This window comes from Episyrphus balteatus, chromosome 3 (genome assembly GCF_945859705.1).
Source record: "Episyrphus balteatus chromosome 3, idEpiBalt1.1, whole genome shotgun sequence".
Lineage (NCBI taxonomy): Eukaryota > Metazoa > Arthropoda > Insecta > Diptera > Syrphidae > Episyrphus > Episyrphus balteatus.
This window is the reverse complement of record NC_079136.1, coordinates 38,841,483-38,866,169: the sequence shown is the minus strand read 5'-3', so window position 1 is coordinate 38,866,169 and position 24,687 is coordinate 38,841,483. Positions and strand designations below refer to the sequence as shown.

The 24,687-nt window shown below is 29.6% G+C and overlaps 1 protein-coding gene across 5 annotated transcripts in view; it reads right to left on the bottom strand.

Annotated features, from left to right (window-relative positions):
• The window catches only part of LOC129913471 (G protein-coupled receptor kinase 2), a 224,382-nt gene that overhangs the window by 134,853 nt on the left and 64,842 nt on the right, over positions 1-24,687 (bottom strand). Inside the window, exon 1 of one of the 5 annotated variants that reach the window (XM_055992164.1) lies at positions 16,887-16,963. The exons of the other annotated variants lie outside the window; for them this stretch is intronic. The gene's annotated coding sequence lies outside the window, so the exon portion shown is untranslated. Of the gene's footprint in view, positions 1-16,886; positions 16,964-24,687 lie in introns of those variants that run through there. 5 annotated transcript variants of the gene reach the window in all.

Below are 24,687 nucleotides of genomic sequence, written 5' to 3'. Positions count from 1 at the left end.
TAGGTACATAATTTAGATACTTTTGTGAAACGAGTAGGCACGTGAGTAATCTTCAATTTTAGACAATGTTATTTTCGCAAAAAAGCGAAATATAATAGAACCGGCAAAAGGGCACTTAATACTGCACCCTAAAAACCATCCTAAAGTCTATTTGCAACAGATCCAGTACACCCAAAGTTGTCATTGCAAAATAAAGCAAACACATCATGTTTGGAAAACATAGAATTTAGTAAGTGTTGCATGTTATTTAATCCCTTTAAATATTTAAATTTTGTTTTAAAGTAATATTATCAACATTCCTCAAATTATTCTATTTAATTCTGTATCTACCTAAATTTTTTATATTGTGATTTTTCCCCAACTTATTCAATTTTGTATTGTTTTTTCTTTCAGCTGCTGAACCTAATGCTGCCGATTACAATAAGGTAAAAGATAATTCTACCTTCTATTTTGAGTTTTTGAACCAAATAGTACATAGTCATTTTACTAATACAAACTTTTTTTTATCTTTCCAGATGATGCATCAATTAAAAAAGAAAAATTAAATTAAAAAATAAATTTATAGTGATATTTATATTTATATTTTTTATTTAATTTATAGTGAAAGTGACCAATAAAACATTTCTTTTATTTTTAAAAACTGTTTCATTTCTTTGTCTTAGATTTTGGGTTGTTTTCTTTTGCTGTTTGTTTGATTGGAACACAATTTTTTCAGGAACAAATTAAATGCTTTGAATGGTAATGTATATTATATGCATCTATATAAATAAATGCATACATTTTAATGAAAAGTGTACTACATTTTATGAAAACAATCATAGAAAAATTCATAGTTTTTATGATTTTTTTCATAAAATTTAAGCAACATTTCATTAAAATTTTTACGGAATTTATGAAACAAATCATAAAATATAAGAAATAATCTTAAAATGTAAGAAACTTTTCTTAAACTTTGTTCTTAAATTATAAGAAATAATTCTTAGATTGTATGAATTTTTCTTAAAATCTAAGAAACTTTTCTTAAACATGTTCAAAAATTTTCGAATTCGTGTATGAACAGAATTCATAAAATTTAAGAACTTATTCTTAATTTTTAAGAAAGATTCATTCCCTTATGAATTTGTTCTTAAAAAGATTCTTAAAGGAGATGGGGCGTTTTTGGGCCATGAGCGTACATTAATGAGACTAGTCTCGAATTGAAGCTGGAGCTTAGTATATTCAATATGTGAAGTTTTTTTTTAAATCGAAAGTCAGGGTCCTGAGATATGAGGCTCCAAAGTTCGTTCTGATAACCATTTTCTGCCCCTTTTATATGCAAATATCATTAGAACTATAAGAGCTATATGTATGTTTTTGATGTCAAATGAAAGGCTGTTTTTGTGCCTTTTTAACAATATACAACACATATTACACATAAAAAAGAAACGGCGAAAAAATAAAGAAAAAGTAAAATATTAATGAAAAAGAGAGTAATCCTGAACAAGTTTAAGGTTGACCTGAAAAAACGACAAAAACCAAGGATGAGGCTTTGTTCCTGAAAGCCTCTGCAATAATAATCCGCTTTTACCAAAATCGGATTAGATATTTTTTCGAGATATCCCCGTAAAAGGGTTTTTTTATGTGAAAAATTCATACCAAAGCAAGGCACGAGTACGATAACTTAGGCGCCGAGAATTGACAACGGCTATTTGTAGAGGTCTTCAATACAAATATTTTTTATTACGGGAGAGGGGGGTCAATGTCCCTCCCTTTAGGCGGGAGGGGCAATTTTCAAAAGAAATACTTGAAATCATAAAAAAATTATTAAAAAACAACGGCAACACTTACAGCTATCAATGATACTTTTTTCAAAAGCTAGAGCTATACACTCGATTTTAATTTTTAAATCAAGACATTTCAATCAATCGTTTTTGAAATAATCGATTTCAAAATCAACATTTGGGAAAAATAAGATTAAAAAAATACATTGGATACTATTTTTGTCAAGTTTTTCAATGAGAAATTGATTGATGAGTAAATTGTCTCAATAATTTCCTAATCAAACACTGAAAACCATATCTTCTTATGCTTTCTAGTTTTTGAGAAAATTGTAAAATAAGAAAACTTTTTTTCAAATCCTTCAGTGGATTAAGTTTTTGGGGACTATTCTCTGCACCATCAGGGCTCTCCTGCGGTGAGCGTACAATGGGAATCTAGTTTTTTTTTTTTAAGAAGAACAAAGCTCTTTACTGACTCTATGTATGAATATCGATCTTTTCTGATTTTTGATAATGGTAAACAGACAAGAAAATAAAAATCTGATTCAGTTTTTCTATTTTTCATTTTTCTCAAAAACTAGAAGCAAGGCATAAGAAGATATGGTTTTCAGTGTTTGATTAGGAAATTATTGAGACAATTTACTCATCAATCAATTTCTCATTGAAAAACTTGACAAAAATAGTATCCAATGTATTTTTTTAATCTTATTTTTCCCAAATGTTGATTTTGAAATCGATTATTTCAAAAACGATTGATTGAAATGTCTTGATTTAAAAATTAAAATCGAGTGTATAGCTCTAGCTTTTGAAAAAAGTATCATTGATAGCTGTAAGTGTTGCCGTTGTTTTTTAATAATTTTTTTATGATTTCAAGTATTTCTTTTGAAAATTGCCCCTCCCGCCTAAAGGGAGGGACATTGACCCCCCTCTCCCGTAATAAAAAATATTTGTATTGAAGACCTCTACAAATAGCCGTTGTCAATTCTCGGCGCCTAAGTTATCGTACTCGTGCCTTGCTTTGGTATGAATTTTTCACATAAAAAAACCCTTTTACGGGGATATCTCGAAAAAATATCTAATCCGATTTTGGTAAAAGCGGATTATTATTGCAGAGGCTTTCAGGAACAAAGCCTCATCCTTGGTTTTTGTCGTTTTTTCAGGTCAACCTTAAACTTGTTCAGGATTACTCTCTTTTTCATTAATATTTTACTTTTTCTTTATTTTTTCGCCGTTTCTTTTTTATGTGTAATATGTGTTATATATTGTTAAAAAGGCACAAAAACAGCCTTTCATTTGACATCAAAAACATACATATAGCTCTTATAGTTCTAATGATATTTGCATATAAAAGGGGCAGAAAATGGTTATCAGAACGAACTTTGGAGCCTCATATCTCAGGACCCTGACTTTCGATTTAAAAAAAAACTTCACATATTGAATATACTAAGCTCCAGCTTCAATTCGAGACTAATCTCATTAATGTACGCTCATGGCCCAAGTCCCATATAATTTTGCCCCATCTCCTTTAATGAATTTTTACATTTGCTCATTTGCCATGAATTTTTACATTAATTTAATGTACAAATTCATTAATTTTATGTACCTTTTTGGTTCAGTGTATGTAACGAGAGAAAATCTTTATGCGCTTAGGTTAGGAAAAAAAAAAATGTCCTAGGGCCTACCGTTCTTCTCACACGGTAGCTAGACCAAATCTAGTCATAAAATCAAGCATATTTTTTGACTCATCTGAATAGGTTCAAAAGCAAAAATGTTAATAAATTATGAGTTGCATGGGTCAGTTGGACTCAAAATTGTGTCTGTCAATAAATCTGATTGTCTATAACGTGTAAGGATGAAAACTGTTCGTGAAAAATCCTTAGGCGCGAAAAAAAAATGGGGAAAATAAAAGAAGTCTTTGAATTAGGCCGAAACTAACGATGCATTGGGACAAAAACAAACAAGTAAAAATTTAGTAAGCAGTTATTTGCGCAATATCCAAAAGTATAGAAACAACATTAAAAGTCGATGTAACTCAGTCACAACATGGGCCGATGGATGTGCAATGATCAGAACAGCATGACTTTGCGCTAAAAATTAAGCTAAACACCGGTATAAAATGCAGTTTAACGACGGCAAAACGGGTTTTCAGAAGTGGTAAACGTTTGAGAAGAACAAATCTTCGCAAAAATTACCACTTTACAAGCCACGCAAGGAAACTTGCCTCCAATAGTAAAAAAAAAAACTGTGTTAGAAATTGCAGATCGAAAGTTTTGTAGAAGGAAATAGCTTTGCACTTAATGACACTGCCTTCACAGTTATGCAGATAACTTAAAATAATCCTTCTCTCTACGAAGGTCATAAAAATAGGAATTTAGCCCTCCGGGCCCACTTAATTTATTTTTTGCCTTGAAAAATCACCGGTTGCAAATTCGACTTTCACGACATGTTTTTTTTATTGAAGGCAAGTTTCCTTGCGTGGCTTGTAAAGTGGTAATTTTTGTGAAGATTTGTTCTTCTCAAATGTTTACCACTTCTGAAAACCCGTTTTGCCTTCGTTAAACTGCATTTTATACCGGGTTTTAGCTTAATTTTTAGCGCAAAGTCATGCTGTTCTGATCATTGCACATCCATCGGCCCATGTTGTGACTGAGTTACATCGACTTTTAATGTTGTTTCTATACTTTTGGATATTGCGCAAATAACTGCTTACTAAATTTTTACTTGTGTTTGTTTTTGTCCCAATGCATCGTTAGTTTCGGCCTAATTCAAAGACTTCTTTTATTTTTTCCATTTTTTTTTTCGCGCCTAACGCCTAAGGATTTTTCACGAACAGTTTTCATCCTTACACGTTATAGACAATCAGATTTATTGACAGACACAATTTTGAGTCCAACTGACCCATGCAACTCATAATTTATTAACATTTTTGCTTTTGAACCTATTCAGATGAGTCAAAAAATATGCTTGATTTTATGACTAGATTTGGTCTAGCTACCGTGTGAGAAGAACGGTAGGCCCTAGGACATTTTTTTTTCTCCTAACCTAAGCGCATAAAGATTTTCTCTCGTTACATATATAAAAAAGATGTGCCATTGCATTAAATGCCAAGACAGGCTAAAAGTAAGATGAACTAAAATGTGAACCTATTCAGATGAGCGGCAGTGTAATTTACACATAAAAACTAAATTTCAAAATTTTTCATTGATCCGTTTTCAAAAAATTGATTTTTCAAAAAAAAATTTTGAAATATTTTTTAAAAAACCAAAAATGCGTTTTTTGAAAATTTTCTAAAATTTTAATATTATCTTTACTTACACACTTTTGTATAAAAATTTTCATTTAAATCGGGTTAATTTTGTACGAGATATTCAGAAACGAAAAAAACCGTTCTATGACAGGTACCGTTAATAACGGTACAAAAAATATTTTTTTTATTTAAAAAGTTGGCCCTTATGTGTAGTATTACACACAAAAATTTTAATCAAAATCGTTAGAGCCGTTTTTGAAAAAAATTAACTTTTCTATTTCCGTTATATGGCAGGTACCGTTAGTTTTGGTCATAAAAAAAAAATTTCAATTTCCCCTCTAGGGAATCACCAAAAACTGCTAACTACCAAGTTTGAAGAAAATCACTTCACTCGTTTAGGCTGCAGCTCCAGATAGAGACAGACGGACAGACAGACAGACAGAATTGCCGGACCCACTTTTTTGGCATTCTCCATCATCGTAATGTCATGTAAAATTGTTATCTCGAGTTCGATTTTTTTTACGAATCCTAAACTTGCCCTATAGTACCTATATCGCAAGTAAAAAATGAGTGCATTCATATTTTTTTATATTCGTCAAATTTTTTACAATTTTGACTATTTGGTCCTACAAAAGGTTTAATATTATAGTTAAAATAGCTAATGTTTGGTCAAATAGCCAAAATTGTAAGAAATTCGACAAATATTTAAAAAAAAAATGTTTATTTTGCGTTGATTTTTTTTTTATGTACAAAATTTTTATGCATTTATTTTTTGCAATAAATATTTTTTTTAATACAAATTATTTCTTCTTTTTATTGATACTTTTACAACTCTAATCGAAAGTAAAAAAGATACAAAGTTCCGATTTTTTTGAATTTAAAGAGCGTTTTTAATTCGAAACCATGTTGGCAATTATTAAAAGGCATTTCTTATAAGTTACTTAAAATTTTGTGAAGCTGTCAATTAGTATTTCTAAGATCTTAAGTAAAAAATATTGTTAACAAATTGGTCTGAATGATTTCATTCAATTATTATATTTTTTGATCTTAGAGCATCTAAGAAAAGTTTCACATACATATGTCACGAAGAAGTTTTCCAAATGAGCAAAATATGGAAATCAAGCACAAGAAACATAAATATTTCATCATATTTGTCATAACAGGACCTTCACATTTATATTAATGAAACCGAAGTACAAAAAAACATTGACCAAAAATAAGGGTTCCACATTTTTAAAGAAATATGAACAAAAAAAATACCTTAAACTTAGTGTGGGTGAAAGTTTCGTTCAAAATCCACAAAAAAAAATTCATATTTTATTCATAACTTTTTTTATTTTTTTTCGTTGGTTTGGGTATCTTTTTTGGGGATCGTAGAAATGTATCTTATATACTTACAAATAACATGACCAATGTTTAAATTACCTTATTTCTATGTTTTCTTAAAAAAAAAAAAATTAAAAAAAAAACAACAAAAACCGAAAAAAATAAAAGTAATATAACCAATGAACATCACCATTTCAGCTTATGTGCTCCATTAAATAATACTAGGCACGTAAAAGCATTTCTTTTTTTTTTAATTCAAAGTCTAGGTTTCTATCAATCTATTCCGATTGCCTCAACAAATTTAATTTTGCCCCAATGAACATATAACACTTCAGAGGCAGGCAAACAGAAATGCCAACAAAATTTGGACATCAACGCCAACAGTGAAACAGCAGTTTTGTCAAAAAAAAAAAAATTCCAATACTTAAAAGCTTAGTTTTATTTAGAAATTAAAGTACACTTAAGCTGATGGAACTACTTACTCTCACTCTTACTTCAGAAAATTCTCATTTAATGTAGGTATACAAGGACATAAGATTCCCAGTGATTGTAAAATTCTGTATTATCGATAAAATTACCACAATTAAACACACACACACAGACAGACATACAAAGCTAAAACAGAGGACAAAGTTTGAATCTAATTTTCTCACAAAGCCGCCAATTCACCTATTTTGCACGAAAAAACATTTTCATTTTGGTATGGTTTGGGAGGGGTTGAGCAATGGATCAAAATTTAATGGATAATGTAATTAGGGAAGTAAAATCTAAAAACCGCCGATGTCGCCGCCGATGGCTGTGTAATATAATGAAACAAGCATCTGTGAGAGTGACACCATGTGCTACTATACAAAACCACAATCGACTTTTAAAATAAATATTTGAAGCAAAAGGTTGCCCCGGTGGCGTATACGTAACATTTTCGCATACTAAATTTCTTCTTAAAATATGTTGTTGTTCTAGGAAAATCCAACAAAACACCTGCTTAGATTTACATCATAATTGAATTTAATTAACGTATACGGATACAAATGTCTTGAAAGAGAGAAAACCCCAGATTTTGTCGGAAGAAAAGTAGGTATATTCAAAGAACCCATTGAACTAAATTATATAAAATCCCTTTCCAAAATATTTTGAAAATTTGCCTGTTGTTTGAGATAATGTATCTGGAGGATTGTTGTTTGTATCTTTTTTCACATATTGCAGGTGTGTGTTAAAATCTATTTGGTCCCAAGTATAAAGATATAAGCTATTTCGAAAGAAAAAGGGGTTTGATTGGTAGTTGCACAGCAACAGATATAAATACACAGAAGGAAAAACCTCTTATCTGGAAAATATCCACACACTCACTCAAACTAACCCACACACACACACACACATTTTAACCAAGTGAGAGGAAAATGAATTGAATTATGAGGGCTTTTTTATGTCATTGACGAAAGAGCAGAAAAATGACGGAATGAGGAAACTTGATGAAAATTTATCGAGTGGAAACGAAGATAATATGGTAGCTTGGTTAGCAGTGGAATGGGGGTTCGGCATTTTCCTGACAATAGGGGGGCATATTTAACTGACAGGCCTATAAAAGATATATACACACGTATAAGTGGTAGGAAAGTTGGCATTTCAAAAATTCTTCAAATATATTCACACTTTGTGATTTGGGATATGACACTTACACGTATGTGGTTTTTGTTTTTTTTTTTTTCGAGTGGTTGAGAAGATTTTTTGCATAACGCCCACTATGACATCAGAACAATTTGAATATTTGGTTTTTTGTATTGTTCCCATGAGATCAATTTAGATTTATTTTGATGTTTTTTTTTTTTTTTTTGTTTTTTAAAGATGAATCCCCACTGAATATGAGGAATCACGCAAACCACTTCAGACAATTTAAGTATGTAGCATATGTGAAAAAAAATTGAGTTAAAGACTTTTTTTAAATATAAAATTGGACTTGCTTAATTTGGATTTACTGAGTTTTATTTGCTCACGAATAATAACTTAGCTTACCTTACATGTTAACGTTGACAAGTTATCATGGACAACACATCACAAAAAACAATTCATCACATCTTGCAAAAAAACGAAAACCACTGAAAAGTGTTCCTTTTCAAAACAAGAACATTCAAATAAATTGAACCGAAAATGAACCTTAAATTTCAATAAGCCTTTTTTACCGAAGTTCAGAAAATTCTTTTAAACATTATTTTAAGAAGCAGTTAGTAAAGTTATGACTTCTTATAGAACTTATAGACCTCTTCATAGAAGCTACAACTTAATGTGTTTTGATTTTTTTTTTTAAGAAGCTGTATATTTTTTAAATAAGTTCTGTTTTACGAAACCTTTTATCTTATGTACTAGATCCTGATCAGCCGAAATACAGTCCACTTTTCAATTTACTTATTTTCTTCCAATTACATGTTATTTCTGGTGTTCCTCAGGGCAGTGTAGTTGGACCAGTTTTCTTTATTTTTTTTAATTACCATCATTTCAATGAGCTTCCTTCATGATATTTTTAATAATGAGCTCTACGTTTGATTTACTTTATCTCAATAGTCTACAAGTAATATACAGGGTGTCCCAAAAGTAATGGATCAAACGAAATATGCTGATAGGCCAACTTTAGGGCTCTCAGAATTTGGTAACTTGTTCATCCCAAATCCCTACGGTTTTCGATTTAATGCAGTTTTTGTGAAATTTCGAAAAATCCCGACTTGGCAACAGTATTTTGCTTCCTCCGCTCATAATTGATTTTTGTTTTTTACAATTCTTTCATTAAAACATTGCCAAATAATAAGAAATAACTAATTAATCAAAATATTTTTTTATTTCATACGCCATTTTGATGCAAATTTATTAACAGTTCCATGTTTTATAAAAACTCAATTTCATACTTTTATTTCAGAATAACACCTTGAAAAAAATTTGTATGGTGTGATACTGGTTTATTGCTTTAAAAACTTGCCGTGTTATTGCAGTTTTCAAAAATGTATAAAACTTTTCAAAGTTGAAGTTAGAACTAAAGATATTACAATTTAAATGCAACAAAACACTGCTTTTCAGAGCAAAATAACAAAGAAAAATAAACACATTTTCTCGGCTGTTGTTTGTTTATTTCTTTTTGAATAAAAGCCTCGATTTTTGTTTATTATTTTGCTCTGAAAACCCCTGTTTTTTTGCATTCAAATTGTAATAACTTTCGTTCTAATTTCATCTTTGGAAATTTGTATACATTTTTGAAAACTGCAATAACACGGCAAGTTTTTAAAATAATAAACCAGTGTCACACCATACAAATTTTTTTCGGGATGATGCTCTGAAATAAAACTACGAAATTGAGTTTTTATAAAACATAGAACTGTTAATTAATTTGCAGCAAAATTGCATATGAAATAAAAAATATTTTGATTAATTAATTATTTCTTATTATTTGGCAATGTTTTTATGAAAGAATTGTAAAAAATAAAAATCAATTATGAGCGGAGGAAGCAAAATACTGTTGCCAAGTCGGTATTTTTCGAAATTTAACAAAAACTGCATTAAATCAAAAACCGTAAGGATTTGGGATGAACAAGTTACCAAATTCTGAGAGCCCTAAAGTTGGCCTATCAGCATACTTCGTTTGATCCATTACTTTTGGGACACCCTGTATATGACGATTTTGAAGAGAAGTCATTTCAAAGATTCATCATCTCTTTCAGTGGTACAACGCGATTTTTTTTTAAATTGTTGATACGCAAAATTGGCTAAGGTGAAGCTGGAAAATTGTTAATTTTTTATAATAACAAAGGATAGAGTGGAAATAATACAATGTATTTGTATGTTTTCACTATCAATTTAAATGTTTAATTTCAAGCCATAAAATTAGAAGAAAAATATTAGAGCAGAAGTATTATTACAGACAATTGTTGTTTTTAAAAGGCCAAGAGGTAGTGATTCTATATATAGTAAATATGAAATTTTTGACTCGCAAGAGTATGATCGATTTGGTACACTATGGCGAATGTGTAATTTTTTGTATATTAAAATAATTATTTTAGAAGTTTAATGTCTAGTAAAAATCATACTTTAACAAAAATATTATAATATCGTCACGGGTGGGAACATTGTTTTTTTTTTACTTTCCTTTTTAGACTTTATATATAAATAGTTTTATCAAATCTACGGGAATTTTTATTTAACAAATATGTTTTTGTTAACTCAATAACACTAAAAAGATAAATAATTCACCTTAATTAATTTTTTCCATTAAGGTTGGGACAAATTCATAAATGATTTGAAAGCAGGTTATGTTTTTGATCCAAAGTCTTCTTAGTTACCTTACGAGAAACGAGTAAGAAATTAGTATGATTTTCTATGAAACTACGTACGTCACGGGTGGGACACTTTTCAATTTCTTTGTGTGAAATTTTGTTTTCAAGTCAACGAAAAGCCAGAATTTTAATTTATTTCTGTCATTCTTATCGGATCATACCTGTAATTATTGAAGACTTATATTTTAATGGATTCAATTTAATATTCTTAATGACAAGGATGATTTTCTGGTGAAAATGTAGAAATTGAGAAACTTCAATTCTAATTAACGAAATTGAAATGAAAACAAAAACCATAAATGCAAAGTTATAAGTTGTATTTTCCCAGAACCAATAACCCTTTCAATACGCAATTACTGCTTTTTCGTTCATGAAAACAAATAATAGTAATTCACAGAATGAATGATATCCTCTTCAATTATTTCTTTTTTTTATTTCTTGATTTACATAAACACAGTAATGGATTATATACTCAAGTCGAAATAATTAGAACGTCGAATTCGTTTGTGCGTTTTTTTTTTCACTTTTTCTATTTCTTACAATGAACAGTAAAAAATAATTCAAATAATTCTCATATTCAACAGCAACATTTTGAGACTATAACCTTCAAAATTTGTTGCAAAGTCCTGCCGTTTAAAAAAACTCCTGTTGAAATTCTTTCTTTTTTTTTCTTTTATTGCTGATAAATCATGATTTGAAAGTCTATCGTTTTTCATTTATTGATTTTAATAAACCAACAAAGGTAAAAATATACTGTGCTGTATATTAACATATGTCTCCTTTTACTTAAAATCCATTTTCTTATGGAGTTCCGCAGGGGAGACAACTAAGTCCTACTCTTTTGAACATTACTTTTAACAAAATTGTTACTCCTTGCTTTATTGAATCCATTTTCAATCCGACCGTGAAAATTAAAGATATTAGTAAAATTCATCAAATAACACAAATCCACCAACAAAAAAAAAAAATAACAAAATAAAAAATCATCTTCAGATGCAAATGATTTTTGTTTCATCATCACCATTGTATTACGATGATTTTGTTTATTTTTTTTTTGCTTGTTTCTATTTATCTTCTTCAAAATCCATTCGTATTGGTCTCATTGTCTTTCATCATCCGTTCTGTTCTATAATCTTCCCAGAGGGCATGACACTCATACATTTGCAAATTTATAGAATTAATATTATAGGTACTCGTAGAATAAATCTTCCTATCATCATTTTTGTTCCATGACAAAACCAACAAAAAGGAAAATTGCAATAAATTAACATATTTTTTTTTTTTTTTTTTGTTTAACCATCAAAAGAGACACATAGCAATAGCAATCCAGAGAAACTTAAATGAGAAGGAAGATGACACTGTTGATGACCTAAATCACGTTCAAAGATAGAGAGAGCAAAAAAAAAAAAAAATGAGCGGATTTCCCCCGAGAAGAAAATAAAAGAGAGAGAAAAAAAAATATTGAATAAAATAAAGACTATCCCAATATCCCAGAGAGACCATCAAGGAATAGATACCCTCACTGAAATAGAAAAAAAAAAAAGGTAGAGGAAGTGAAATTTGAAGAAAAGACGAAGAAGAACAAAAAAAAAACTCTTTTTATAGATTGGCATCAAAAGATTTATTCAGTTTTTATTATCTTCGCCTTTCAGAATGTAATTTCCTATAGTTGCCATATTGATGCCAATTAGGGATGCTTAATTCTATTAAGTCTGATGTTGGTAGTTTCCCAAGGCAAATTTTGCAAATTTGTGAATTAAAAGACTGATGGTCAAAATGAATCTGACCTTCTTGTTGAAATTGAACACAAATAAGATAATAGAAATGTAATTACGTTCAAGTTTAAAAGCGAAGTTCTGCATGAGGTAAGGCTTTAGATTTTTTAGGATATCTTCAAAAAGACAAGATACTTAGAGAGTATAACTAAAGAATGTATGGTTTAATAAAACCCACTAAAGGTTCATTTTTTGAAAAGGTTAAATTTCTCTTCACTGAATAATATACAAATTAAAATTTCATACCGAATCTTATAAATATAATGCTTTGTCCCGAATACCTAAATTAGGAAAATTATTCGAAGAAATCTAATTTATTTTTGGATGTTCTTTTTCAAATGTCTGCTTTTCCAGACCATTTTCTCGATAATAATCGAAAATGGATTTCTTGGGCAAATCTTACCCAAAGAATTTAATATAATAACAACTTCTGACCCAATTTTATTTGAATATGCAGATGTATGTATGTAGACATTAACAAAACCAATAAATGTATAACTATTTAGATTCTTCTACTTCATTACACTCTGAAAATATTAGTTCCTAAATTAAATATCGCAACGTACACCAAAAGTGGTATATAGTACAGTTTCTTTTAAATCAAAGTTGTTTTATGTACCTAATATATTTTTAATCTTTTAATAATCTGTCAACGGGAGTTCCTGAATTTGAAATGAAAAAAAAAATTATATTAAATAGGTACCTATTTTGATTTTATATTTTTCATAGGCTCTTATTTTCTAGTAGGTGTTGGTATTTTTGGTTCTTAGGAAAAATTGAAGCGTTGGCCTATCACTTTTTCAGTAAAGGTTTGACTAAATTTTATAAATATTTTTTTTATAAATATTTTTTTTTTTGCATATTGAAAACCACTTAAATTTGACGTCGTTTCTTTTTTATTTATCGAGTTATGTGTTTGGTCTCAAGTTGTTAAAATTTTATTTTGATTCTAAGTTTTTTTTTATGCTCAGTGTTTTTATACTAATCTTACTTTCCAGATATGTATTTTTGAGGAAACTTTTGGAATAGATCGATCAAAATAAGGAAGTGACCCATGAAGTTGATCATAGTATCCAATATGTCCTGAATCTTACATGGGGTTGGGGTCGAAATTCTGTATGTTGCAAAATTCTGTATTCAAAATACTGTATGCCAAAATACTGTATGTCAAAATTCTGTATGTGCAAAATGCTGTAGGAACAAAATTCTGAAAGTCAAAATTCTGTATAGTAAAATTCTGGTTGGTCAAAATACTGTATTTCAAAATTCTGTACATCAAAATTCTGTAAATCAAAATTCTGTAAAAATGCTGTAAAAAAATATCGTTTTGATAATGTAAGAAAGTGCGCGCGCACTTTTTTACATTATCAAAACGATATTTTTTTACAGCATTTTTACAGAATTTTGATATTCAGTATTTTGCCGTACAGAATTTTACAAAACAGAATTTTGCATGTCAGTATTTTGTTGATACAGTATTTTGACGTACAGAATTTTGTATTTACAGTATAATGACGTACAGAATTATGGTATTACAGTATTTTGACCCCACAGAATTTTGTCGTACAGAATTTTGACAAGCAGAATTATGACCCGCTCCTTCTTACATGACACTCCTGTATTCAGAAGCTTAATCTTGTGTCCTCTAATTTAACTTTAAAATATGTATTTATCCTGTATTTCTTTTTATTTTTTTTAAAGATAAAATCGCTTTTCGGTAAATAGCCCAGTAATTTTAGGCATTTTAAACCCCATATCATTGATTATGCCTACGCTTGAAATCGCTCTATTCCGAAAACGGTTGATTTTACAGAAAAATGCATAAGTCGATATTTGTACATAATTGTATGACAAACAATTTTTCCATAGACCACTATTGACCTCCGAGCAACAGGTCACGAGATAAAAACATTTTTACAAATTCGTGACCTTTTGACCTCTATAACTTCTAACGCCGCCGGCACGATATCAATGTCGATTTTTCACATCTTCATTACAACGCCGTAACGAAGGTGTATACCAAAATTCAGCCCAATAGGAATTTTTCCGCAGATAAAACTTAAAATTACTGGACTAAAAGCCAAGTATGAAAATGAAGATACATTTTAGCTCCCATAGGAACATAATTCTCTCCTATTAGAAATGTTAGATCAACGTTCGATTTTAAAAATTAGCTGTTTTCAATATCCAAACTGCATGTACAAAAATTGGAACGAATTCACTTCGAAGGTATAAATTTTCAACAAATTGCTTTACTGGCAGTTTCCTAAAAATTGACGTTAATTTAAAAAAAATATCTTGGATATACATAAATGGTTTTTAACTGCGATTATTGCCATTTTTATAAGCTTTAAATCGTTTTTTTCCAAAAATTAGTCTTTGAGGGCTAAAATTATGACACTTTTGCCTGAAAACTCACTGGGTCTTTTCATTTTTCCTTTAAACAACTGTGCCAAAAATCGGCTATACTTATTTTGAAAAAAAAAATCATGTGTGCAATTCACGAGTGGTTGAAGTGAAACCTTAAAAATCATTTTAAAAAAATCGAAAAAATTTAACTTTTTTTATATGTGAACCTTGAAGATTATATAACTTGTGGAGCACGTACCGTTATGTGTGATATATTAAATGAAAGGTAATATTAACAGCAAGCGTATTAAAGTTAAATAATTTTGTTATGTGCTCTAGATCAAAAGATATAACGTGTTTAGAAAAAGAACATCTTTTCACCGTTATCACAGAATTTTGAATATAAAATTAATTGAAATTTCGCACAATCATAATTTATTTAATTACCTATCTACTGTATAAATTTCATTCATCTATCTATTGAAACAAAAAAGTTATGATCAATTGATTTTTCGTGTCGCTTTTTCGTTTCATCTTGTTTCAAATCACTACGATACTAAAGAAGTTTTCATTTCAAAAAAAAAAAAAAATAAGATCTAAAAATAGAACTGAAAACAATTTCACTGGACTTTTAATTTTAGTTTCATTTCACTCGATTTCGGGAAACTGACAGAATTTCAAAAAAATTTCGAAAATGCCTTTTATTTACTTTTTTTTAAGACAAAAAAAAATCCAAAATATGTCATGGTTTTTTCCTTGTTATTGTTAAAAGGGAAACATTCACTAAAAATCTTGTTTTAAAAAAATAAATCCTACAAAATAGTAAATTTTGTTATTTTATTCTTTTATTTTTATTTTAAGTATGCCTGACCACTTGTTTCAATATTTCAAGAGTACGATTAAACGACATGTATAAATAGTTAATTTAATCAGTAGAATCAAATTAAATCTTTTTTTCTTGGAAAATCAAAAACGTTCTTTCTATTATGAGAAAAAACACTATTCAGCAATAAAACTTTTATGAAGTTACACCTGTTCAAAAATTCAATAAAGGTCAAGAAAAATAGCATCAGTTCTTATTATTTTTTTTTTTTCTATAAAAAAAACAAAGTTTTAGTTTTTCAATGTAACTTTACTCCTCAGTTTGATTCAATCTTTTTCCAAAATAGAATTTAAAAAAATAACATTTTTAATCTGACCAAGAAACAAATAATATAAAACAAATAAATTACAGTTGATCAAATTAAGAAATTATAAGCTATACCTAGTCCAGTAATTTTAGGTTTTATCTGCGGAAAAATTCCTACTGGGCTGAATTTTGGTATACAGCTTAATGACGGCTTTGTTATGAAGATGTAAAAAATCGACATTGATATTGTGTCCGCGTTAAGAGTTATAGGGGTCAAAAGGTCACGAAAAGTTTTTCGCAAATATCTCGCGACCTATTGATCGGAGGTCATCAAAGGTTATATAAAAATTGATGGTCGTGAAATTACCTACAACATATGCCCAGCACATTTTTCTGTAAGATGAACCGTTTCGCGAGTAGAGCGCAGAGAAGGTGACTAGATTCCACTCACATACGAAAAAATACATATTTTTGGTTTATTTTGCTTGATTTTTGAGGTTTTTATCGAAGTAGCTAAAATTTTTTTAGTTTTATTAACTTATCTTATTACGTAAATACGAATTAACTAAAAAAAAATAAAAATGTACACCTTGGGATACAAAATATTATGCAAAAGGGGGAACCACGTTTATTGGAAATCTTGTACGTTTCCCTTTTTTGTACAATAAGTGCCTTCATTATTAAGAACACACTTTTTTAACACGGTTCAATTTTAGTTTTGAGCTTGTTATAAATTTTCCAAACATGAATTCTATAGAAAAATCTTCATAACAAAGCCGTCATTAAGCTGTATACCAAAATTCAGCCCAGTAGGAATTTTTCCGCAGATTGGGCTTAAAAATGACTAAAATGACTGGGCTAGTAGAATATTTTAAGCCTTGCTTTTTAATTATATAATAAAATTTATTTCATTTTATTATCTTTACAAATGTAAAAGGATAACTTTATCAATTTATAAACCCAGCCTTAATATTTAACATTATTTACCTGAGTATACAAGGAATCAAGATATCAAATTGAAAAGCGTTGTAGTAAGTATACGTCAAAGTCGATTCAAATCTTACCTGAAACGAAAAAAAAAGGAAGATAAAAAATTAAAATTAAAGTTTAAGAATAACACAATATAACTGACAAAAATATGAATTTAGTTAACAACTTAAGATAAAATACTAAAAGTTTACCAATACACGCACTTTTTTCAGTTAAATGTAAACTATTTAAGCCTGTTTAAGTATTCAATTTTTAGTACACACATTTAAAAATAAAATTATTAAATTGGATTACAAATATTCTTAGAAAAGATTTATTGTGCAAAAGGCACTTAATTCTACCTCCATATACATATTCACATGTTTACGCGAATGCTTTGATAAAAAAAAAAATCGAATTTTTCGAACATTAGTTTAGCAATAGTCCTCAACTTGCATCTGGATGGAAAAAAAACACAGACACTTTTAGATTATAGTCAAATTATATAGTGTTGCAGTTTTAGGCCACTGCTAGTTGGTTTTACAAGGAGATTTACTTGATGTTAAACAACAATGCAATATTACGCAGTTTAAACTAAGATGCAATCGATTTGCAACTACTTTGAAATCTATCGCTGGATGGTAATTTAAGACCTTAAACAAAGTTTAAAACTCAAAGACAATGCAATATTACTTAGGAATTAAGAATTCGGAACCACAATGCAATCGATTTGCAACTAATTTAAATATTTTTACTCGTTAAACTGTTCGTGGTACATGAAATGGAGCAATTTCTTCTCACTCATACAAATCTAATTTTGTACAGAATGCAACCCTACCCCTTAAACTATTACAAAGCAAAAAAAACCCACTCTTCTCTAGATGGAATCATGGCATCCGTCAATCAATCAAGCTCGCTGGTAGCATATTCCACAGAAATCTATCAGATCAGAGTGAATGGAGCAGGAATATATAAACCATAGGCAAAAGGAGGGCTCTCTCTGACGTCTATGATGTTTGGTTGCCGAGCATGACAAATACAATTGTCCAGTACGCCTTTTTGCCGCTTAAACTCTCTAAACGAATCAAAAAATAATGAAATTGATTTTTATTTATTTATTTTTTTTTTTATCTTCTACTTTTGTGCTCTCGCATGTTTCTGGGTTGCTGGTAGGTATAGTGTTTTATTTTGATTGAAAAATTTTTCGTTTTCTATTTTTTTTTTTTTCTAAATTTATTTGATCGATGTGGGATTTAATTAGTTGCTATGGTAAAGTAAAACTTTGTTCGTTTCATTCACCATACACCACCAACCGACCCAACGATCACCGACAACACCGCCCGGTCTGTTTTAGAAGTGGCCTGCCCCTACACTTTGTTAGATTTCAAATACGTTTTTTTTTTTTTTAACGCAATCGGTATTTGCACGGCTGTTGTTGATTTGTTTGATTGTATCGGTCGGCTGGAGCATATAGTGAGGCAAGATATCTATAAGTTCGATGGTATCGGCAGCAGCAGCGGCGGCAACAAATGAGGTTAATTCGAAACAGATGGGCCAGACAATGCTTTAAGCGGTGTGTACATAGGAGTACGAGGCAGGAGTACACACATAAATAAATCGATAAAAATTCTTAGTTTTGATGGGAAAATAATTGCCAAACGGTATTATGAGTACTTTGTGCGTGGAATGGTTTTGTTTTTTATATGCAAAAAAAAAAAAAACAAGAGGTAGTTTTTAATGAAACAGAACTTCAGATGAAAATTTGAACTTGACATGATTTCTTCTTGAGGGACCTAAAACGACCGATTTTTAGACCATTTTTCCGACTTATTATTTGTTTCATCGTTTTTTGAAGTGAAAACTTCTTTAGTATCGTAGTGGTTTGAAACACGATGAAACGAAAAAGACACGGGAAAAATCAATTGATTATAACTTTTATGTTTCAATAGATAGATGAACGAAATTTATACTCTAGATAGGTAATAGAATAAACTATAGATAATTGCATAGAATTTCAATTACACTGGTCGGCAACGGATATAGAGCAATAACCAAACCCTACTTTTCGAGAGGAATTTTGTACTGAGTCCGAATCTGAAGTCAAAATTTCACTAGCACGTCACATTTTTGAAATAATTGAATATTAATAGGTCAAAAACGCGTTTTTTGGGTACATTTGACATCGAATTACATCACCGTTACTTTTTTTTTTGTAAAACTACTTATTCAATCTCAAAACACGTCCTTAACACGTCCTAAAGGTATTTATATTTTTTCGAAATTATTTTTTTTCTCAAAGATATTGAAAAAAGAAATTTATGATAGATATCTCAAAATCTTGATTATTTTTTTTCAAAGTAATGAATGGTTTTTTGAATCAAATTCCATCTTGCGTCTTCTGATTTGGACTTAAAAAGAGCAACATATTACGGAAAATATATATTTTTGACTAAACATAAAAAAAAACTCAATTAAATATTAGTTTTTGAAGCGAAAATATTAGTTTTTATAGCGAAAATAGTGATGAGTATAGCTCAAAAACTAGACGTGATAGAAAAAATCTGTAAACAGTTTTGAATTCAGCACACTAAGGTCAATCAAAATCACCTTATAAAGTTCTTGCTCCCGACTTTTTTTTGTTTTTTGCCGACCAGTGTTATTAATTTCAAATTCAAAATCCTGAGATAACGGTGAAAATATATTCTTTTTTCATACACGTTATGTCTTTTGATCTAGAGCACATACAAATTTAACTTTAATATGCATGCTGTTAATGTTACCTTTTATTTGATGTATCTCACATAACGTTAAGTGCTCTACAAGTTACACAATCTTAAATAAAATTAAAATTATATTGAAAAACTTAAAAAATACACATAACACTTGTGGATATCTGTTGCCGATGACCAGCCACTAATAAAGGAAGTACCGTAATCTCAGCTTGAAATTTCGAAATGCTTGGCTTTATAAAATTCTTACTTTTTTTGCAGACATCGTAGAAACATGATTTAAGCGTCATATAAAATGTGAAATAATAAGCGTTCAGATGAAATAACATTTTTGATAGGTTGTCATTTAAAAAATTGATTTAATGGTGTAAGAACAGAAAAAAGATTGATTTTTTTTTGCCTTTTTTTTGTAAAAACCGATTGGGTTGAAAAAATTCTAGCTCATTTTATGGATATTGTATGGTCGATATGAATATTTTAAGCCGAAACAATAAGCTTTTAGATAGTATAAAATTTACTATAAGTTGTCATGAAAAAAATGGATTTAATGGTATTAGGGGAAAAAAAAATTTTTTTTTGCTTTTTTCATGAAAAATGATTGTTTTGAACAAATTATTTTTATACTTTTTGCGTATTTGTAAAAATTTAATAATAGCTTTATTCTTAATGAAAATTTATAAGCTTTGTAACTGTGTATTTTTTTTTTTTTTTTTTTTTTTCAAGAAAAATTAATTTTTAAGGTTTCACTTCTACCACGTGTGAATTACACACATGATTTTTTTCTCTCTTATTTCACTTTTAAGGTTCAATAAAAATTAAAACAACAATCTTCCAATTTTCTGATCGAATGATAACATTTTAAGACCTTTAAAGTTCATACGATTCTCATAAAAGTTAGACAATTTGACACTTAAGAAACATACACTCTTATATTTTTTATGAACGTTTCATTGAAAATTCACTTAAAACAAAGATGCTTTAAGATGAAAATTGATTCGCAAATGTTAAGTAGAATGTCTTTTCTTTGGTCTGTAAGCGTTTTTAGTGATCCAAGTAAAAGCAACAAGAAAATAAATTCTTTAAGTGGTAGTTTATTCTTTCTCATAAAAATGAAACGAACATTTTTGATGGAATACTTTATTTTTGTCTACAGAAAATATATACACAATGTTGCAAACACTCCAGAATCAAATAAATGTAAGATACATCTTAGATTGAAGACAACTGAATACAAAAATACCGAAGAATTTGTTTCATAGAATCTTGTGATTTGTATTATTGCTAAAGGAAAGCAGTTTTTCGGTAGTTTTACTAAGAATTAGCTGGTTTTATAAATTTTGAGGATTATTTCGATTCGAAATAATATTTTTATTGGCATTCTTATAAGTAGGGATCCTCTGCCATTTTTGGATTAAGTTCCTTTACTTATACTTAAAAAAAATAAGTACCTACGAGTGAGCAGAGTTCATTTTGCTGCTACTAGAGAAAAGCTTTCAAGGAAAAAAAATTTCTTTCTTGAAAATGAAAATATACGAGGAGAAAAAGTTAGAATTCGGAAATGGCACTTAGGAAAATATATGGATTCCGTTTAAACATAGTGAACATCATTTCATTTTAATAAGAATTTTCTCAATACAATATTTAAGTGTATCTGTTAAGAATCAAAGGATTTTCGATTTGCAGAAGTTTGAATGTCAGAAGTTTTCTGGAATTTGGACGAAGATTAGAATTTTGTGTTTTTTGGATTTCGGAATAAAATATAGTCAAAAATCATCAGTACCTAATAATGTTTTTTTCTGAATTTTTATTATTAAAAGAAAATGTTACATTTTATAGAAACTTTTTTTTCAAAACGTTATTTCTATGATAATGGAAACTCTGAGGTTTAAATAGTTTTCGGGATTGTGGAGCGTTCTTGAATTTTGCCTTTTCTTAATGAGGATTTTCTGGAATTTTGATAAAGTGTAGGATGGATTTTGAATTTTCATGGTTTCATGATTTAAAGAATTTTTAATACTTAAAAGGTATAAATTTCTGACTTTTTGGATGGATATGAGCTTTGATAGTGAATTGTTTTGAGATTTTATGATTTCGTAATTAAGGTTCTGGAATTTCACCTTCGGGAATTTGTGTTTTATGAATTTTTGGCTTTGCTGGGTTTTGGGATTTTAAGAGGTTGAGTTATATGAATTTTATAATACTTGAGATTTTGTGTTTTTTTGTTTGCATACAAAAATGGCCTTACACACTTTTTTCGTTTATCTAACCGTTTAAAAGATATTTTCGGTCCAAAAATTGAAAAATTATAATAATCAAACGGGCAAGACATATTCTTGTAGGAAACAGATTGCTATTTGGTGAGTATATTCTAGATGTGTCTAGCAATTAGAGCTGTAGCAAATCGTATGTATTCGGGTATTTGCTTCAGTAACGAGTAACGAAACGTTACTTTCTAAACAGTATCGTTACTCGTATGATTCGTTACTGGGTTCTGAAGTAACGAAACATATTTCAATACTAAATCATCCGATATATGACATACTAAATGAAGTGATACACTCAAATTGTAGCATTTAGCATCTCGTACCGATATCGTTACCGTAGCTGGAATGCTAACTCCAGATTATTACTTACTTTTGTCTCGATAAAAACAGTAGTGCCAAGGTATCGTTGTGTTATCGATAATAATTTATACAGAAATATCAAAAGAGACGTTTTAGTGATTTCTCTATGTGGCCGAAATATACCCATGCCGCAACCAATGTGCGTTTATGACCTTTTTGTTAATGGTCTTGAAATGTAGCTTAAGAATGTACAAAAGTTTTTTGGTTTTTCAAAAAAAAAATTTGATTTTCGGTGCAAAATTTTCAACACAAAAAAAAGCAGAGAAATCGAGGTTTGAAAATCACTCTCAATAGAAAAAAAAATGAAAAATTGTTCGACATGGTTGTATTGAAGTGTTGATATCTGCGCGATGTACTTTTGAAATAAAGGTCTCTTAATAATTGTGATAAGATTACTGAAGGAATATTAACAAAAAATTACCAACGTTTTGTCGAAAAATTAGGAAAAAAAATCAAAAAAGTTTCGACGTTTAATTAAAAAAATCGAAAAAAATCAGTATAGCTACCTTCAAACTCTTATAACATGAGAACGCCGCAACTTAAATCGATGTTTATGTCTTTAAAATGTAGCTTAGATTATACAAATTATTGTTTTTGTTTTTTTTTTTTCAAAAAAAAAAAAAAAAATTACACCCTTATACCAACGTACGAAACATACTTAAAATACCAAATATACGAAACGTATTAAATACATGAAATATACGAAATGTACGAAACATACGAAGAATGCGAATGTAACGAAACATACGAAACACACGAAGCATACGAAATATACGAAAAATACGAAGCATACGAAAGTAACGAGTAACGATATTATTGATGCGGGTTCAAGTATCAAAAGTAATTTTACAGCGGGTACCCATTTTGTCGTTACTTTTACAGCGCTACTAGCAATCGATTTTTCGGAGTATAAAATAAAAAAAACAAGAATTTCGAGTTTTTTGACCCACCCTAATATTGATATTTGAATTGTCAAAGTGATTTTTTTTATTATAAACCTAAAATTAAAAAATGTCATAATGATAATCAAATCAAATCAAAATTGATACATATTTTTTTTTTTTTTTCAGGATGACTTTTGTCAATCAAACATGTTAATTTGATAGGTGTTTTTACCAAATTTTTTTCGGTGTAACCAGTACAATTATTTCATCATAAATCGAATTCTGAACAGTCCAATTATAGTCGTTTAACTAATTTTTGTTAAAATGTTTAATTTTTGTATACAATCAATCGACACAGAGTGTATGCAAGTGTGTTCATAAAAATTTCTTAAAATCCCATAAAAAAGTAACCGACTCAGTTTTTTAATAGCTTAGCCGTTTGGGTCAATGGAAAGTCGCGTGTTAAAAAGTTGCGTGCCATGTGTTATAGTGGTTTCGTTATATTCTTGGTTGAGATAGGTTCGTTGGCCAACCGGAACCGTCACTTGTCACAGTCACATTCACAGTCACCATCATCGTCGTCGTGCGTCGTTTTGAACAATTTTTTTTTTTTTTGTTTTGTTGTTGTTACTTAATTTCCACAACAATGTCTGTAGATTATTTACGTAGATCCGTTGGTGAAACATTATTATTTTTTTTTTCTTCTTTTTTAATTGATAGTTTTCATGACACTCATTTGCGGTTGTAATTTACTGTTGTAGTAAAACCGATTACCATTTAATTTACATAAATTACTTAACTCCTGGGTGGTGGTTGTTGGCTACTTCGTTTGGTTGGTATGCTCAGATATCTACCTTCTGTTGGTATATATTCTGCAGTAGACGATAATATTGTATACAAAAAAAAAGGAAATAATAAGTATGCAACAGAATGAAATGAATGAACCGGTGTGTGTTTGCTAAGATGGTTCGGCACCGGTTCCGGTCCCCGGTCGCATGCCATTCGAGAGAGAAAAGTGGTGTAGCCTCATGGCATAACAGTATAGTCCCTTATTATTCGAAAAGGGAGAATAATAAATAAATAAATTGTGTTAGCAAAATTGCACCAGGAACCATGATGATGACTCAGTGCAAAGTGCATATTGGCTCCTTATTGGAATAAAGAGAAGCAATCAGACAAGGGGTCTGTGTGCTGTGCGTCTTTGTCTGGCTGGGTGATGTGTGTTTGTGTAGGGCACAGTATATTGCGGATTGGCAAACTATAGCTTCCGGTGTCAAATGTGCGGGAGAGATGACGACGACGACTACGGCAGATGGGATGGGATATTAATTTATTTATGGTTTTGCTATTTTATGTGCGCTTAGTCATTTGCAAGTCTATTGTTTATCGATTTGTTTATATTTCTTCTTGTTTTGTTTGTTGAAAATTGAGACATTGTAGAAGACGTACAATAGAGAGGAAGACACTAGTTTGAATATATTGTTGGACACAATTTAACTTGCCAAAGATCATGACACTAAGGATTATGATTTTAAATTTAAACAGCTTTATCAGTATTTGAGTTTTGTTCTGCTATCAAAAA